General features: G+C 39.8%; 1 protein-coding gene across 15 annotated transcripts in view; it reads right to left on the bottom strand.

Annotated features, from left to right (window-relative positions):
- The window catches only part of LOC110991061 (oxytocin receptor A-like), a 47,357-nt gene that overhangs the window by 12,835 nt on the left and 14,394 nt on the right, over window positions 1-20,128 (bottom strand). For 2 of the 15 annotated variants that reach the window (XM_087134201.1, XM_087134198.1), the window contains exons 1-3: window positions 9,304-9,477; window positions 5,535-6,730; window positions 4,411-4,801 (exon numbers count right to left, since the gene is read on the bottom strand). The exons of 5 other annotated variants lie outside the window; for them this stretch is intronic. The gene's annotated coding sequence lies outside the window, so the exon portion shown is untranslated. 8 more of the 15 variants (XM_087134206.1, XM_022256172.2, XM_087134205.1 and 5 more) reach the window with 7 other exon arrangements.

The raw sequence follows: 20,128 nt of genomic DNA, 5'->3' as shown, positions 1-20,128 counted from the left end.
AATCTAAATTATTCATCGCCGTAAATAAAATCAATTTGTAGTAAACCTTCTTAATTGAGGTCATTGTATTAAAAAAACTTAACCTAACTTTGGATTCCAAATGGCTGACTTAAGAATAAAGTCAGCTGCAGAATGGCCACTTGGGTTTCAAGGTTCCAATGACTTTTTATGAATTACATTGTTCAACCAATTCCCTAACTTACTTCAACCGACACGTCATGAATATTTACCCTGATGAAAAACATTAACTCCTTGAAGCATTTCTTCTGGTAACACGCAGTAACATATTGTTCACGTGACAAGGGTCCTTGAGTATGTCTGCTAGTGCAATGCGCAACATAATGCGCAGCATAATGAAATTTGAACTTCTGCGTTGAAGCTGAGACATTGTCACACCTCAACTTGTCCTCAAAAAAATCAACTTTCAAAGACAAAGAGGAATCCAATATTTGGGCTACAGACAGTGGCGTGACTGGGAAATGTTGGGGCAGGAGGGGGACAGGGGCGCATATTTTTAAAGGGTTACTGAAATCAAGTGAACTTTGGTTTTCTATTGAGGTGGTGTTCATTTCAAGATGTCAAACAGTGGGACACCAAACAGCACGAACATCTGCCAGGCCACTGTGACAGAGGCTACAGAGTAATATAGCGACGCATGTATTTTAAAAGTAATTAAACATCACGTCGCAGTGAACTTTGAAGGGTCAAAAATGACAAATTTAGGAGACATTGTCGAGACATTTCAAAATCGCATTTTCGTTTATATTGCTGTTTTCATCCTAACCCTTTTGCTGTTTTTAAAATCATCCAACGGTTTCTACGAGTCAAATCACAAGGAGTCTTTCCTCAAACGCTACCTTTTCGTAAAGCCTCGGCAAAAAATCGAAATCTACAACATGGCTGAAGGTTCCGTTCTAGCAAAATGCCCAAGTGTCTGAAACAGAGTGGCGACAGGTGTCCGTAATTTGCACGGACTGCTTATTCAAAGCGAGGACCGCCGGATTCACAGTGCGATGGCAAGGCTTTTTTGTGAACTGATATTTTGTAAGCCCACTGACATCTGTCAAGTGTCTCATCAATCAAACTTTCTAATCTCCAGCTGCTGCAGAATAATTAAATCTGAGGTCTAAGTTGAAGATTTTTGTTCCTTCGAAACGGCTCGCGATTGACTTGGTAGTTTATGTCGAACAACTTTTATCTCGCTTATATAGAAATGCTGTTTTCCAAAAATGTCACTGTATTTCAATTTCATAAGCAGGTGCTGGAATAGTGACACCAGTGCTGAGTGTGGACCTCTCGTGTTTCAACGTCCATCTTCTTTTTCAAAATTCCGCAATTTCTCCCGAAAAAAATCTCAACTGATTTCCTTTGGCGTCACTGGTACCACACTTCTAATTAGCTTTCTGACAAGCAAGCCTTAGAAGCTCATAATTTACGGCTTCGTCTTGAATACAGGGGTACCAGTGACGTCATGGTTTGCCATGCCAGAATGGCAAGGATTTGCGCACTACTGATCAAGTTACTAAGACGTTTTGGGCAACAGGGCCTCCAATTTTGTTCCAATGAAATTGATTAAAGAGTTACAGCACCTTGGGCGCATATGACGCAATCGATCATTAGCTGTTTTGCAAGCTGGCGAAGTAATATGAAAAATTCCCAGAGTAATGGAAATCAATCCCTTTGAATACACAATTCTTGCGTTTCATCCATTAGAAAGGATATGCCGTCCCCACCCAGTTCATACGTTTCTTCTATTAACAACAAAAAATTGATTTAATTGATTTCACCTCCATTCACTTCAAATGGTAGGGTATTCTGGTATTTTGGTGTGTCGGGCATTTGACGACTCGAAGTTTTTTTAAAATGAGCTCAAAGTATAACTACATTCAGACTGATTAGGACTGACTTTTGTTTGTCTTCAATCATGAAACGTGGGTAGAAAATATTGCTTGGCGTCTACACTTATGGCTGCAGGTTCGTACCAGACATGCTGGACAGGTCAACCTGAAATGTTTACCGAAGATTTGAAGCCTAGGCATCAGAGTCATTGCTTTCATCTTAATTGGGAATGGCAAATACAAATTTAACAAGACTGGCGAATTTCCCGTAAGAGAAATCAAATATTGACAATACTTGACACAGATTGATCAAGTGTTTGCCCCGGTCTTGTTCAAGGAAGAGTGGTTTAGTTGACAGCTATCCCGTTGTATTAATTCGTGGGCATGCTTGAATGATACTGTTTGTTTAAGTCCGATCATCCCGTTTACAAAGTCAGATTTCGATCAGAGATACAGCATTTTGATAGATCGTGCTCGCAATTATGCCTCAAGTCTGCTGATGAAACAGTACAAGACTCTTGTAAACGTAGATCATGTGAAGGAATGCGCCTGATGTACGGCAGCATTGTTTTGGAATGAAGATTAAAAGTTGAAGATTTGTGACGAATATAAAGTTTCCTTCAGTCAGGGGTTGTCGTGTTGAGTTCTTTGGAGATGTTGAATTTCGTTTTGCTGGTATTCAAAGAACTTTGTCACGCATTGAAGAGCGGGCAAATGTTCAAGATCGGCACGGTCTTGTTATTTTTATGTCTGTTAATAAATACGTGATTGTATTTATTTACAAAAAGTTATTATTTTATTTTTATTCTTAGTGTGTGGGCTTTTGCTTTATCACCTGCGATGTAAGAAATCAATGCAGAAGTTGGAAAGTTCAACCAATTGTTGGCGCTTACTATGATCTAAAAGTGAATTATTTTGTAATTTTCTGGTTCCATGTTTCCGTAAGTGATAGAAACGAATCTAAGATAAAACTTATATGTTACCTTCAGCGATAAATTATCACTTGTCATTTCAAAAAATAGTTCTTAAGACCGAAAGGACAGAGAACGTTGTCTGTTGCAACCATTTCAGAGTGACAATTTCAATCTCAGTATAGTTTATTGCTAAGGTGTGCACGTATAGAGATCGCAACATGGGCTATAAATATACCCCAACACAAACGCCAAAACTAAATAACCTCAGCCTCAGAGAGGCCACCAATAATTTCAGAGGTCCTCCCCTAAAGAACCCCCCCCCAATTTTGGTTCTGGATGCACCCTCGATTGGGTAATTTTATTCCTCCATGGTTGAAATTTGCTAACCGTTTTTAACCAATAAATATTATTGCCCGGATAATGTGTTACAAACTGACTGATAGAGAAGACGGATTGGTCTTGTCAACATTCAGCAGAGGTTTCGCCAGGGGCTCTATCACTCAGTGTGTTTGGTTTATCCGAGGGTAAATTGGATCCAGAGTGGAGTCAGGGTATACGTACCCCAGGTTTGGTGGGTTGATCAGCATCATGGTTTTGTGTGGGCCAAAAGGTGTTGTGCGAGTCTTTATACGAAGTATTTTAGCCATAAAGGACTGGTATCAGGTCTTCTCTGGATTTTGATCATGAATGATGATACAAATGACCACATTCCACCTGCAGCAAATCCAACATTCAAGCAAATATTAGAAGATCTAGTTTTATTTTTTTATTCTTTTATTTATTTATTTTATTATATTTTATTTTTTGGTGGTTACTCTTTGGCTGTTTTGAATTTTTTGTTACTTTGAAATTTGAGGGAAAACTGTCTCATCTCGTTCCTTGCTTGATAAATGTTTAGAATTGTTCATTAATCACATGCAACGCTGTAGTTGGCACTGAGGAATATATCATCACTATCAATAGACTTACAACCCATTGAGTTTTTATAAATCGAACAGTTCAATTTAAAAAAGAACTCAAACAAATTTAGGTATCTATCTGTTTTATTTTACTGTACGCAAAAAAACAACAATTTAACATTGTTTGCCTAGCGGTGTGGCACTGAATAAATCGCGAATAAGGTTAATAACTTTGCTTGCAGGACCAAGTGACAACTTGTGCCTGTATGTACATATATGTCCATCGGTACTTTTCTGAGTGGTTAAATATTAGTAAGTGGTTAATGTTAACGCTGACCAAATAACTCACCAGCGGCAATTTATTAATTGTGGTGAACAGTAAGCGTGGCTACACAGAGAAGAACCTGCACGGAATTGAAAGTGGCATTTTGGTAACGCCATGCCATTACATACAGCTGCAGCTTTTGCCCACTGATTTATAAACATGACGAGAAAGGCTAAAATGGACAATATATGTACTTCAAATCGTGCTTTCCGCCACTCGAGAAATTGAAAAACTGAGATATGGCTGGTTGCCAAAAACGGACGGTTTGAGGCAATAGTATTACACAAGAAAGCAACGGCAAGAGAACTTTATGAATGTTAAGCATTAAAAGTAAGTTTCTAGAAACATAACTAAGGTAATTCGCATGTTTTACGATTCTTAATCCCAAAGGTACACCGAAGGAAGAGTTATGAGTAAAAGGATGAATGACTTACAGAAGGTTTCTGTCGGCAAGTCCGCACACGGCATAAGCCCGTCTTCACGCCTGAACAGCACCGGCAGAAGCTATGAGTACACAAGGGTCGAGCCTGGCCTGGCCACGGCAGTTGGGGGAGCATTGTCACAATGGCATCACCCGTCACCGACCATGTGATGCTCCAATCACAGCCCGGTATTCTGAGTAGGTGCGCAATGACACGGGAGGGGGAGGGCTGAGCGGCAACTTGAAGGGCGAGTCGTTTTCCACCCTCGATCCCAAGGTGCCGAGTGTAATAGGCCAAAGTGCCGCGCCGTGCCGGTAACCACGAAACGCCCGGCTGGTGGATGACTTGGAATAACTGGACCAATAGTCAGTCGGCTTAGGCCTACAGCCACGTAGCAGCACAGCTGGCAACGACATCAAAGGGCAAATAAGGGTATGCCAAAGAAATCATTGTTGAATGGGAAGTAGCCGCATCCACCGAAGAATGCAAGCAAGAAGAATATTTTAAATTTCTCTTTCAATATTATCTGTTCGCCGTTGAGGTATGAAGTTTTACAAACTAGATTTATAAACTGCTTATATTAAAGCTCAAACAATTATTGAGAAGATGATGAGATCAGCTCATAGCAGCGGAACATCTTGAAAACAAATAGCAAACCTCTCTATCAAACAAACTTTAAAACGAGATAGAATCGGGCTTCTGGAAAGATGCTTTCATTACAAGCGTCTTATTAGAACAGATGACACTGTAAAAGATTGCCAGCTGTGTCGTTCTGTTTCTTTCTTTCTTTCCTCATTTTTTCTCTCGTTTAGTTTATGGTCTGCATGCATTGTACCAGACTCTTCAATGTTAGACTAGAAAATAAACAAGAAAATTTAATTCTTTTGACTAGAATTTAACCACTCTCCAAAAAGAACGCTGATTTGCAGAGTTGTGATTGAACACCAATATTGAAGGGGATTCGTTCAAAAAGGCCAGCAATAAAGGTGGTTTGAATACAGCAAAGGTAAAAGTAGAGCATAGTGTTGTGTGTACTTTGCACACGGTCTCTTAAAGGTCTCGTCTTTAGTGTGCTAAAGCCAGTGATGAAGGAGTGATGGTAAATTGAGTGTACCAAAAGACAAGCCACCTCTTACCATTCCTTCATCGTCTCTGTTCCACTCCTTCAGATGTGTTTATTTGGGTTATCTGTGTTGAAACGTAAACCATATATGGGCCCCTGTTGAGAGGAAGCTCTACCTGTGCTCTGGAAAAAAGCTCCGTGCAAAAAAGTGGGTTGAGAACAGAGAGCATTAAAGTCGTGCAATCAGTTACAGACAAGCGTCTGTCCTTCTGAATGAGCGACCCTACTCAATCTACGGAAGTGCCGGAGTCAACCAGACCAGTGGTTAGCAGGTGTACGGGAAATTGACAGAGACATAAAGCGGGGAATCGGGACAGTATATGCAAGGGGCGAGCCTGTGGAGCGATTGCAACATGTGAAGGAAGGGTGATGTGATAGATTGCTGAAGCAATCTTACGCACTATGGGCAACACAACTCAATCTGCGACGTGAATAGATGCATGCCTATGGTTGATGATTATCTACGACGTTTTGTGCAGTCTGGAACTGACGATTGCTGTTGGGCCGATAGATAGGCATTTAACCCGTTTTCAACGATGTTCGACCATTCCAAGTCAACCAAAGACATTAAAACACCTTGAGCGAATTGTCCACATCGAGCCAACTTGGACAAATAACACGTTCACAAGTATCTCCATAATGACACGTTCACACACTACAAAAGATGTGATTTCAAATCGACACTGCTGGTGTCCATTAAACGCCGTTAGTTATTGAGTTTACAACGTTATGGGATTTAGTTGGAACTATGTAGGGAGTGATCCTGAACAGATGCCACGCGACAGTGTAAATTCTCAGTTTCTGAAGTTAAAATGTATCCCTTTCAAGATTTTGAAAATTTTAAGGTTTGCATATACCTTTAATGTAACTGAATGTCTCTGCGTATGTGAAGACACGTTGCGAGCTGGCGTTTAGTGCTTACCAAAGCGATCCTGTCCGTCTGGTTTGTTACGAGCACTCTTTCTACTCGGAAAATTGAAACGAAATCGTGCATGGCCTATTACAATTCTTCATTCGCGGTTGCGCGCGAACCGCACCATGGGATCGACGAATCCCGCCGAGCCAATTACCACCGTCGTGACGGGGGGCAAGAGGAGGCGGAGTGGATGATCCGACTCGGAAATGCAGAGGGTAACCGAGCTGTCATTTTCTATCACGAAAAAGTTGATGGATCGTTTGAAAGACGTCAAATGGTTGAAAGTGCCGTGTCTGAAACACAAGAAGTAAACCATCAACCCCTTTAAAGTACAAAATACCTCCCGAGGCCTACTATGCTCCTCTACATCCTTTGCTCATCGAAAAAATGGAAGAGGTATTTTTTTTCAGTCCAAAAATGATAATCAGTTTGGACTAAAAAGATAAACATTGGTGAGAGAGGGACTGAAACTAAACCACTCAGAAATAATAGTCACAGGGTCTTTCGCACAATCTGATTGAATTTTTGAAGGATGATTTTGCTGCAAGTCACGTCAGCCAAAAGCGTATGGTTTCTCACGTTGTCATTTGTGAACAGCTGACTGAAATCAGGATTTATTTGCGGATCTGTACTGGGCACCTTTGTGGTGTATGGTTTCACATTATTGTCAGTCTGACCTGTCTTTCCAATGTGTTAAGTGGGCAAAGTGACGCACGTTTTCTAGCGTTATTCCTGATTTGACACAAATAATAGTAAGTACACAATTATGCGTGACGAAAATATGAAACTGTATCGATAATCGATAGTCAGTGTTAAGGTTGGGTAACATCACTCATCAGACTTAAAAGTGACGAAATTCAGAGCCCTGAAAACACTAAGTTCAAAATTTGTTTAACATTAGTACTTTTCTTCTCTCCTTGACCAAAGCATATCAAATTTCCCCCGTAATTTCTCGCAGCTAACCTTAGCCAATACAAGCCAGAACTATCACTAAAGAACTAGATTTAATTCAATTTTCCGAGAGATTAAGCAGCATGAATCTGTTTTATTTTTATTATTACAAGTTTATTTTTACAAGTAACTCTTGTTTAATATACGTTTATTCGTATACTTAAATGGCAACTAAAGTATCTCATTTTTTTTCATTTCTGTTTCTTTTTTCCTGGTGGAGCAGTGAAAATTAATATTATACTAAAAATTCAGTTGAACCATTTTCCCTTGCCTTCTCGGTCTTACCACATGAACGAACGCCTCTCTCTGTCGGCTTGCACGACATAAATCTACATCAAATACCGTTAACAACGGAAAAATACCTTTTTGCAGAATTGGTCTTTAAACTCAACGCAGTAAATCCGGACCACCAGGAAACCCTTACGAATGTGACTTCGTTTTATTTGATGCAAGTTAACATACGTCCTCAATCTTCTCCATCAGTATCTGCCTTTTTCACACGCGTCGTCTTCTTTAAGAACCTTCCATTTAATTTTGAAAGGAAGGGACAGCTGAATAGAATTTCACAAAAACGTATGGAATTTCGGAGACAAAAGCTTAAGCCTCGTCTTTTAAGATTGTACACTTGATGACTTTCTAGTGAAGGCTGAGCTTGAATAGACGTAAAGTCCGCGACGACTGCAAGTAATGATCATACCGAGATTTATTTCGACCTTCAAGACACAGTAGCATTTTATTACAGGAAACTTTTCAAAACAATCAAGCTCACATGAGCAGAATGCGACAGACGGGAAAACCGGGGAAAGAAAACGTCTGACTGACGAACGTGAAAAGTGCTCTCATGTGTTGCAAAATAGATAATCTCAGAGCAGCTGGGTGCGACCTAGGAAAAGTCAAACGCAGCGCTTTCCCCACATGCTGAGCTGCATTTGCGTTTTTCCAATATTTCATCTTTTGCGAGTGGGATGGCCAGTTATTGTCCATCGTGCAAAGATATTTGATGTTGGACTAAAACGTTGTTTTGACTTTATCATTGTGCCTGCGAATGTGAGTGAAGATCTATTCACGACAAAACTAAACGGAGACATGTATAAAAGAAACCTCCTATAGTTGAAACTATATCTTCGTTTTTGTCTCCCTACCCGAACATTCAAGCAAAAATGTACAGGGAATGTAAAACCAAATAATATTGCATTCCAGGGCGGATTAGACCCCAGGACAAGCTCTCCCATCACAGAAATACCTTAAATGCAGTATTTGATACCATTTCATCAGAAAAAAACCACAATGTACACTCTACTCCACAATAGTTCGTCTAGCCACCAATTTAAAGAGTGATAGAAGATGGTGCTATAGAAATAGCCTAATCATAGAGCACGTGGAGGAAATGATCCCAAATGCTCCTACAATGTTTTTTAAATTAAAATCCCATCAGCAAAATAAGTGCACCAATTCTGGGTTTTTTTTAATTATTGCTCTCTATTTTGTCTCTTCAGTCGTTAGTTCATAGTTTTTTATTTGATTCTTTATAAAAAAGACGTCTTGAAACTGTTTAACCCTATAGTCGAAATGACAAACTGTTGTTCATTACAATGTCAAATAACCAGGTCAAAGAATTCTCCTCTGTTTTGCGTTAGCAGACTGCGAAGAAAATAGATCTATAAATAACGATCTCCAGCCATTACTAATCTGAAGTATATAATGTCATCTCAGCATGTGAAGAGACCATTTTTTTCCCGCCTAGACGTAACATCTGCCTTTTATACATACCTAATGCCTTGACGCGAAGTGCTCGCCTGAGGTGGTATGATCCAGAATGCTGTAGTTTATATTTGGACCGATTTACAGTAACTTAATTACGCGCCTGCCAGCCTGTTTATCTTTCTTCTTCCCCGTGGAGGGGTTTGAAGCTCACCTGTGTTCTAAGTATCCTCGTCGAGCCATGGTTGAACTGACGTTTCTCTCCCATTTGTTCGGAGCACGGACAGCGCGCACAGCACGAGTATCGAGCAGGGGGACTCAAACGACCACGGGTTATTTGGACGCGAAACGCATCGCGAATCGTTCGAATCGTTCTCCCGCGCGCGCTATTAAACACGGCTTATCTATGCATCGATCAGTATTCAGACGGTTGGAAATGAGGTGAGGAAAGCCGTTGGGGTGGTTTGATTGTTGATTTTGATTTCGATCGTGTTTTGCTAGCGGCAGTTTGCTGCCAAGTAAAGACGGGTCAGGAAAACACATCCCCATCTTGAACGATACGGCCCGTGGAGGCAAATCCAACGCTTTGTTTTGGATCAGTGACCCGGTGCGGGCGTAGCCTCGTTCTTTTCCTAATAGCCCATAAAGGGTTATCACAATATTTACAGAGTGCTGGCCTTTTCCGTAAGCTATAAAAGCGATTATCCTATCTTGTCAGGTTATTGGCCAACAATCATTAGGATATCATCTTGTATTCTCCTACATACAGAATACCGTATGTTCGGTGAAATTCAGATTGATCAGCAACTGTTGTAAAATATTCGGCGTATCGTGTTTTGGTGTTTGGTATTTAGCCAAGATTTCCGTTGATTTTCAACCATTCCTGGATCTTCTGAAACTCAGACACTGCGGAACTTTGTGCTGAAAATCTCCGTGTAATAGTTTTCCTACTTCAATTTCAACACAATTATTACATTGAGGACTATCTCATGCGATTGTGATCTCTCCAGCACTCCTGAAAGAAACTGGTCGATTTCCTCTCGATACAGGAAGACATGTTTTGCCTGCATGCTTTTAAAAGGTTCATGATATGAATTTACCTTGAACACGCTTCAAGCGTGGGACACAAAGTAGTATTTACAAGGGCTGCATTCTAAAAAGTAGATTGCATGTGCCCTTTAACGTTAACTGGATTTCAGCAACAAAGCTTACCAGGAATGCCAACAAGATGAAAAGTAAATCTTGAACACAGGCCTCAATTAAAATACGACACCACGTCAATTTCAACACTTTGATCACATTTCAATGTAGTCAAGCCGATCGAAAAATAAATACAACACACTGACAGAAAGGGAACATGAGGTATATGGTTTATTTATCTAGCCCAAGCAAAAACTAAATCTGAGCAAAGTGGGCCATGATGATTTGCGCATCTGGTCCTTACGAGTTTCGTTCTCCCTCCCCCGGGGTCGGAACACATTTCACAGACATATGTGACAGCTAGATGCACTGAAAGTTGTCCATCCCTTTCGACGGATGAATTGCAGTCACTCGTCCGTAATTACTCAGCCAAGTATGAGGAACATCACCACCATACCAATGTACAAAAATCAACACCCTGTCGATATTCAAGTGTGGCAATATGATTTTGCACCTGTGTCCCATTTATCGGATTTCATGTGTACTTGGGAACGCAATTTTACAGAGTTCAGTTGGAAGTTGAAACATAATTGTATTTTCATTGTAACCCGAGCCTCAACTTACAAACAGTACCCTTTTTCAGATGTAATACAATACTTGAAAATATACGAAAGCCCGTTTGTGCCAATATTTTTTGGGGCAGGTTGTTTTATTTTTGAATTTTTGTTGGGGGGTGGTAATTTCTTTTTGAAACTTTACGAAAAGTTGGTAGGCGGGCATTGCCGTACTTCATGTCTGTAATGTACAAGAACAATTTCGGGTCATAGCGGAAGTGCCGTTTTTTGATCCGTGGTTTCATAAAGGCCATGCAGTCTAGTTTTAGTAACTTGGATTTGAGGAATTTTGTTTATTATTATTATTTTGTTGAATTGTTTTTTTTTTAGAAATTTTTTTTATTTACTTATTTTTTGGGTGGAATTGATTTGTGTGAATTTTTTTCATTCCCCTAAGGGAGCCCGTTAGTGGCAATTTAAACCATGCAAATACATGGATATAATTTTTATTGCGAAATAACGCAATAATAGGCCAAATATCGTTTTAGGATCCTTAAACTTACAATGATACCATGATTTACTGCCAAAATTTAACCACAATATGTGATCATAACTCAAACCAAGAGAGAAGTAGAAGCTCACGAGTTCGCTTAATGTCATGCTTAGCTGTCCTTGATTACTGTTTCACAGGAATTCACCTGCACTGCTCACTCAAGGGCCCAGCTTGAGTGCGACCCGCTGCAGGTCAGCGAGAGTATACTCTCTCTAAAAGGGGAGTATACTCCTGCATGCGGGCATAAGGGGCACGTATCCTACTCTTGTTAACCGGAGTAACTTTCCCCAAATGTCCGAAGAACTATTGCATTATTTCGCAAAGAAATTGCCTTGTTTCGCATTTGAAACTATACCTGTATTTGCATACTTCAAATTTGCACCAATGGGCCTCAACTTCCGTTGAGGGAAATGAAGGGAAAAAATATAAAAATTAAAACAATAAAAAATAACCTGTTTTCAGAAAAAAATTTTTTTTCAAGTTGGCACGAACCGGTTTTCGTAAAATACACACAGTTTGTGCATCAATGTGTCTAGACCTGGGTCGAATGCAACTATTACGATGATGTCTTGGTTATAGAAATATACCTGTAGTCAAAAGAAATTATCTTGAAAAGGAATACGTGTTCTGGAAACAAAGACGGTGATAAAATCTCCAAGCATTAATTTTCACTCAGATCGACCACATATACATTTAACAAAGGTTTCCTGACCTTCAGGGGGATTTCTGTATTCACGTTAACCTATTTGGCTAGGGTATGGGGCCAACTGGCGCGGTTGCCTTTCGATTCTGTGGTATTTGAGTGTTTGTATCATGTTTCTGCTGCATCACGTACACCGGCCTGGCACGTTATAGAAACAGTCTCAAAATCGCATTGACGGAAAGCTCTCGAACAGGCATGACGTGTATATTCGATTAAAGGTCGCCGAAATTCGATTCTATTTTCCCCTGTACCCACAATCACAATACGTCCAGGAAGTTGGGAGTAAAAGTAACTTCATTAAAGCCCACAGCGCACTTCGTATCATCACACTAAACAGTTCCTTACGGTGCGACCAGAGGTGCCGAGGAAAAAAAATTGACAAATTGGTTCTTAAAATCCTGCAAGAAAAGCAGAGGACTCTGCTCTATGGCCCAGGGAGGCTGGAAATTTTAGAATTTTAGCATCATTGGAACCTTGAGATCAGAATCAAGGTTCATATAATGGAAACCTCGGCCACCAAGAGACCACTAGTGGATACTGAGCCATTGGACGACTGGCGACAGCGCAAAGCTGTTCAAAATGAGCCCTTGTAAATTTTCAAGAGTTTTGCCAAACAATCTCCTGATCCACATCAAAGCTGATACCATGGTGAAATATTTTCGCACGTGATTTTCAAATGTCATCATCGTGAAAACTTTCAGTAGTGGACGCTCATTACACCTTAATAAAATTCCATTTTAATGTTATACTCATTTTTTTCATAATTGTATGCCATGCACATTTCCCTAAACAGGGAGGCATCCACTTCATTATGCGCTTTTCGATCTGGAACCTTGAGCTGATAAGAAAAAAATCAATTCACGGTTATTAATAAATGGCTGTATTTTACCGGCACGTTCTTAACGTCAGGCACTTCCGTAGGGCCAATTATTCTACTTCTATCCTATCATTTTACAAAGGCCATATTGTCCATATTTGGAAAGGGGCAAGGACCTTTGATACAAACACAAGTACATGTACTTCATAAATGTGCAAGGGAAATCTTTCGAACTAAATAGCAAAGTAAAAAAGGAACTAACAAAACGAGATTGCGTATCAGAGAGAACCAATTATGGCTGCCTTTAATTGGTGAATTTCAAATCAAATCCAACGTATATGAAAGCCATAACCTTCTCTTACTAAAAAAAAAGCCATAAGACTAAATCGAAATTACGAAACTTATCAACCAATAGTAGTTGACACTGGTCTCATAAAAACTAGTTTTTACTTGGAGAAGGTTAACAACATAATATTTCCCTCGATAGTGCTGTGTTGGCTAACAAAAAAAGAAAGGTTCTGAGCACGCACTGACAAAATTTGATTTGAAACAAAATCTAATAAAAAAAGAAATAACTTACATTAAATATCGGTCGGGCAAAAACAGATTGGGGTGGTATTTGAAACTGCGACCTTACAAACTCTGTTTTCCGGAACTGTGCCATCCAATTCTCCACTAGCGTTGGTATTTTCAGTGTCTGGTCAACCGGCCTCAAGACATCACAAACCCTTCCCTTTTGGGGCGGCCTGAAATATCGTGCGAAGTCACAATGCTGGAAAATTAACGACGCTGCAAACATGGTCAGTGACAATGGTCACTACATAGATCTTCACAAGGTCCTCCGTTTGTTCCGTCGACAAAAAGCTGCAGGAATCTTACCTTCAAGTTTTGTTCTATTTTTATATAATTTTTTATATTTTTTCCCAAAAGAAGCAGCTTTGATATTTTGTTGAATACAATCGATTATATGATATAATACCTGATGTGAACATAATAGCCTATTTTTACTGTACATGTGTTTCCTGTGGAAGTATTATTAGCATTCTTTTTTTCTTTCCTGCTTCTTTCTGTAGCAGTGACGGGTACATGTAAAGGGATTCTACCAGAAACTTGCAATGGTAAATGGCTTGTAAACTGATTTATACAGCATATCCCCATTGCAAAATCAAACAATAAGCAGGCACAGCGTCAGGTGTATGTTGAACATAAGACTTTGCACATCTTTACCACACCTCATGATGATAATCACCTCTCTTCAGACGAGTGAAAAATTCGATCATTTTCCTCGGCAATTTCCTTACATTCAAAAACGTCTGTCATTGTATTAATTCTGGTAAGGATATTCATCTCAAATGGAAATTTGCCTTATAAACTATAAATGTTACCACCAATAATATATTTAGCAGAGTTTGCCGGAAGTTAGGCCTATATATAAAAAGCAAAAGGACTCTTTATTTCGTTACATTTTCGTAATAAGCTCACTTTGTAGTATTTATGGCCTCAAAATCCTTCACAGGTTCATTGCCGGTACGACTGCCTACTTCATCAGCAACAAATAATACAAACTTTACTGCCGATATAAGGAGTATATAGGCTTTTGCAAACAGTGTTGGAGCTATATGTAACAATGTTCCACAGGTTTGTAAAGAAGGAACATCCTCCGTGGCTCCAAAAAAATTTTAAAAAGCCACACTTAATTAACTGACCACCACTTGGCCTGGACAAAACCACGAAAAGCGCCCTGCAATTTGCAATGCAACCTGTCGTTATAGCAACTGATTGCAAATCTTCGGTTTAAAAACAACGCAAATCTCTCGCGGGCTGTAGCTGGGGAAAAAGCGCCCGCAGGGTCTTTGCGATACAAACCGCGATAAGTCCTGTTTTGGCGATGGAGACTCGGTGTGGATGAAAGAGACCGAGGAAAGACAGGGCAGCGTGATGTATGGGGTTGTTTACCAGGACGTTAGCATCTCTCACTCTGCTGCCCCATCCCATTTGGCCGATCAACGATGATAAGAATACCGAATCACAGCAAACAGCCCCACCTCAACTTTTTATGCGACGCGCCAAGAACATTTCTCATCCTTATCCAGCCTTGTGAATACCTCTATGCGGTAGAAGTGCGCGCTTCAAAATTGGTTTAAATTATTTTAATAAGAGTTAAGAGTTTAATGTGAAAATCACTGAAAAAGTCTACAGTAATTTTTTTCGCATTTAAGACCCCGATACCAAAATAATGTAAAGTTGCTAAAACGGAAAATGGTCCTAAAAAGTTTATGAGCAGGATGATATCGTTGCCATTTTTAATGGTAAATGCACATAAAAATGGAACTTCCTCAACCCTAATGAGGATCTAATCCCTCAACTATTTTTTTCCAAGATTGTCGATACAACATTAAGTTTGCAATGAGTCTCTTTTGAACGAGTGCGTCAAAATTTAAACCGTGAATCAGACGAAAGTAGGCCTATTTTCGAAATGCCGAAAGAGACATGCGTTTTTTAACATCTTTTTTTATTTTTATTTTTTATACCCAGCTTTGGGTCTAAACATCCAAAGGCACGTCTTCTATACACCACTAACATTCTTTATATCTATAATACAACGGCAATGGCGCAGTGAGGGATTTTCTACGGAGGGCCAGATTACTGGGGGAATTTGATTTCCCCAGCGGGGAAAGGCAGGATTTAACACTAGAGGTGCTAATCAATATATAGGTACTTGTAAATACAACAGTCGTAAAGAGTTATAGGTAAAATGAGCACAGTGCGCAGACCAATGGACCCGCATTGGAGTTGTCTTACAAGATGGTTCCCGACCGTAACAATAATGTGACGACACGAAGGCACAAATAAAGCATGACATCATGTCAAGGATGTTCATCTTTATTTTATAGATGAAAGCGTGCGCAATCATTCATTTTTAAACAGTCAGCATAAACAAAGTTGTACAGACTCGGAGATGAATATGGCAAAAAATAGTAAATGTTGGAAATGTGTAACGAGAAGCAATTTATGCGAGTCCAGTATTCGTAAATTTTGACTGTTGGGCTGGGAATATTTTGGCCAGTGTTGGCTAATTTGCGAACGGGAAAAATTCTTCATTTGACCGTAGTGGGTGCAAGGCCTAAGGATCAAATGGAATCCGGTTCACACTTTGCACAAAAACGAACACGAAATTATGACGCCCAAGATGAAATTCGTGCTGCGAATTCACAAAATATGAACACATCACAACCAAACGGCTACAAATGTTTCGCAAGGTAAATTCGTTGTTTGGCCTGCACCCAAAGTTCGGACCGTCTTCGTTGAATCGTTTTTGGTCTTACAACGAGACTGCCTTCATTGCCTTGACGCCAGCAAGACACACTACAAAAACAATAATTATAATACACTTGCTTCTTCAAAGACAAAAACCGGATGCCAACATGGTTTCCAGTGATGCTAAAATTTGCACAACAGTTTTTGGTTTGCAGCACACGAACATCTTTCCCTCTTTTGTCCCTCTTTCGCTAAATTCACTTTAAGATTCTAGTCTCGTATCTTTTCATGGGTTTTATTTTTTTCCCGTGAGAGTATATTGGACACAGCCCTCCTGGTCACAACACCCCTGATAAAACGCTCATGTAACTGGAGTTTTCAGACGGTGTTTGCCATCATGAAAACAAAAAGGAATCACTAGTTTGAATGTATAATGTATTATTATGCCTTGGCTGTATGCGGTTAAATTCAGTCTACAAACAACAAGCTTTTTAAGTCTGTTTTTGTCTGGATCTTTATTTGATTTGTTATTGTGGGAGATAGCGACCATTGAAATGTACAGACACTAGGGATGCCTATTTGGACAAAGTGGACGGATTTCAATTTAATTGAAATGCATGGTCGCCGCTGCACTGGTCTCAGCTTACGAATTGCCCAGGTAGGAAAAAAGCTTTTGAAGTAAAAGAGGATTCGATTAAGGACTCGAGTTAAATATACGCTCTGCCTAGATAACGGTGTTCCTGAAAAAGGACTTAATGGTAACCAATCATCACACGTCACTTTGCGTCATTTGCAAATTTCACTGATTTTTTGGCCCAGTGCCAAGTGGGTGCACGTGGGCTCTAAAGCTAATACGTCTGAAAAATCTGCGGTAAAGCATTGCAGTAAATATGAAAAATCAGCTTGGAAACCATATCTTGTTTGAGTAGTCTCAGTCTGTCTGGGGGCCACAGTTGTCTCCTGGGACAATTACTACCCCTCAGTTAGATTTTTTTCCAAGAAGGAAAACACTGATGTCCATTAGGTTGTATCTCTGTAAAGATTGTAGCAATGCTATAATAGATAATAGGTTTATATATTGCTTTTTACGTGAACAGTTTAACATCTATATTTTGGATTTACAATGATGTGCCTTTTTGACAATGCTAACATATTCCATAATAACTGTTCTAAGCATTGATGCACATGCATCATTAAACCCCATGGATTTTTCCGCGATATCTTTTCAGTCTGATTCTATGGCAGAATGTGCGTTCAGTTCTTTCGCTGTTTGAGTTTAGTCTGAATTTTCTCGCACCGAGTGTTTAGTTGTACTTTGTGTGCCAAAACCTGAAACTAAGCTCCAAATTTGATTGTTTTCTTCTTGCTAGAGCTATGCACAAACGTAAGGGGACGATTAATTTGATTAAATTCCTGTTGCTATACACAGAAATCAGTTTAACACCTCGGGGGCTTTAATCAATCTAAAAAGGCTTCAATCAACAGAGATCGATTAGCGAAAATTAACCCTGTGTCTTGCTTCAGTCTCCTTGGCACGCTTTGTGGCAGTTGAAAGAGGATGGGAAAATTATCTGCTTGGCAAACAGTTGGGTTTAAAAGAGACACGACACAAGAAGTTTTAACGATTCAAATTTTATCACAACTGCGCATAACAGTCTTTATGTACACTGACTGCAATGGTCATAACCGAAGGCTTCCCCACTTTGAACACCTTTAAGACTAGTTTTTGCCCCTCAAGCATGGAACTACAGGTGCGGATCTCTGGGGTCGAACCCCTCCCCCGGGACAAACAAGGGTAAAAAAAAATGGGGAAAATCATCAGAAAAAAATTACCACTAAGTTATACGAAAAATAGCTCCCCATCAAACAAAATTTACCAATGTTAATGCACCGACACCATTGCAAAAACTGTGTTTCACGTAATGTTTCATCAGCGTGTCCATTTGTTCACAAAACTTAGACATTACAAAAATGATCTCTGGCTTGCCCCACCCCGTCATGGAAAAACTCCCGGATCCACCCCTGATTAAGGTCGCTTTTATTTACTGCTGCACATGTTTTAAAACCAGGGAAACACCAAGGTCTATAGGAACAACGACATATTGATAATAAGTGTAATACTCACAGCATAAGATTCATCTGACTTCAGGAGCGAATGCGATGGTGAGGGTTGTCAGTTTATACCACCGGAAAAATACTATCCAAAGGAAAGGAAGTCTCGTTGTGCATACTTGTGTGGCTGCAAATTTATGGGACCCCTGGGGCCAACCAATCGGAGCGCTTGTTCAGAAACGAGATAAAGACTAATTTTGGATAGCACTGTCAACATAGTGCATTATGTTGACGTAAGGTAGATGCCAGCTGATTGGTCATGGCACTAGAAACCGAAAGCCAAGGCAACTCTGTATTTAATATATTCCCAACTCGCACCGTTTCATCCAACAGCTGACTAAACAAACTAAGAGTTTTCAATTTGATTCGATTTCGTCTCTTATTGACCCAATCCCTTACCTTTTGATAAACAGATCAAATAGACCTGCCCCATCATAAGGTACATTATATTGTTGATAAAACGAAGACTTTTTATAATTAGGCCTATACTAGCATTTTTAAAAATCCAGGCAATTGAGACATTGACATCTTTTTCTTTGTGACGAATGCCTGCTGAGCCTGCATCATATAAAATCACGATAAAATACTTCTAAAACAATCACAGACATCAAATCAATTTGTTTTTATCCTCTCGGTTGATTTACGGGAACCAAACAATATGATCGGCACGCACCGTCTCACCAGAAGCGTGGACTTCTAAGGACTTCCAACCATAATTCGGCCCAGTCTTCTCCAACATAAGTCAATATTTTCCCAGCCTGCTGCAATTGATTTTGCCCCCTCTACGAAAAAGCCGAAGGCCTGCTGGTGGAAATTTCCCGGCATAGGTTGTATAGCTGTCGCCACGAGTACAATTCGTCCGCATTTAATATGCTGTTTGAGGCGGCCATCCCCAGAGCAACACTCGGCGTGTAATTGTGCGATTGATGCGTTCTTAAAACCTTGGCATCATATCGATTCTCCAGTACCCAGGGTCCTGCGAGATTCGGAGGCTGACTAAGAAAAAAAATGGCGATCGCAAAACTGCGGAGAAAAAGGCAATACGCTAAATTTGACTAATGGCACCAGAAATCCACTCTTGTGGTCGCACTCAGACTTTGTTAGAGTTATCTTTAATTAATCAAGTCATTTCTTATCCAAAAAGTAAAAACAAAAACTGGAATGCCAACAATTATGAGTGATAAAGGGTGTACATGTAATTCTCTTCTCATCTGCTTTATTTCTTGACCTTACAGACAAAATGACAGGGTTAGTTGATCAGCTGCCCTGCGAAGCACAGAGACATAACTCCCCTTTAGATGAAGGGCGGGAACAGCAGGTAAAGGTTTCATATGAAGATAATCTTCATAATATTATGCCTATAACGATGATAACTTTAGCAATCTTAATGTCTTTCCTGTCAACGTTTTAGACAACGGGTGAGCTGTTTATTTGAGTTTATTTTATTTCCCGATATAAACTGAAAAAAATTTTGGGCAACCTATGTCGAACATGTCAGTTAGGTTAATAACTACAAATACTACTTTCATAATAGTGTTATAGCAGGATAGATCACTCAAGATTAGATATACCCTTGCTGATGGGTACTTCCTTTCTTTGAATTAGATCAAAATAATGTAGTTTCAAAAGACCTGCTGGCACCATTGACGAAAACAAACCACGGCTGAGCTTAAAAGCTTGTTTGCAGGCCACTTTTATTATGTCGATGGATTTTAATAACGAAACGACATAACCATTTATCATACAACAGGCCTTTCTGCGCTAAAGTCTCTTGAAATCAACCCTTGGAGAACCAGGGAAAGTCTGGATCGAGTTTTAGATTTTTTTTTCAACCACACGCTCAATCCTGATTACGGTGGTATCAACCTTGTCTCCAGCGGAGCTTGTTTTACCCAGGGTGCA

This window comes from Acanthaster planci, linkage group LG03, assembly GCF_054643075.1.
Source record: "Acanthaster planci isolate LZ-2023a linkage group LG03, COTS_SCS, whole genome shotgun sequence".
Classification (NCBI taxonomy): domain Eukaryota; kingdom Metazoa; phylum Echinodermata; class Asteroidea; order Valvatida; family Acanthasteridae; genus Acanthaster; species Acanthaster planci.
Note: the sequence above shows the minus strand (reverse complement) of the source record. Positions and strands in the feature narration are given on the sequence as shown.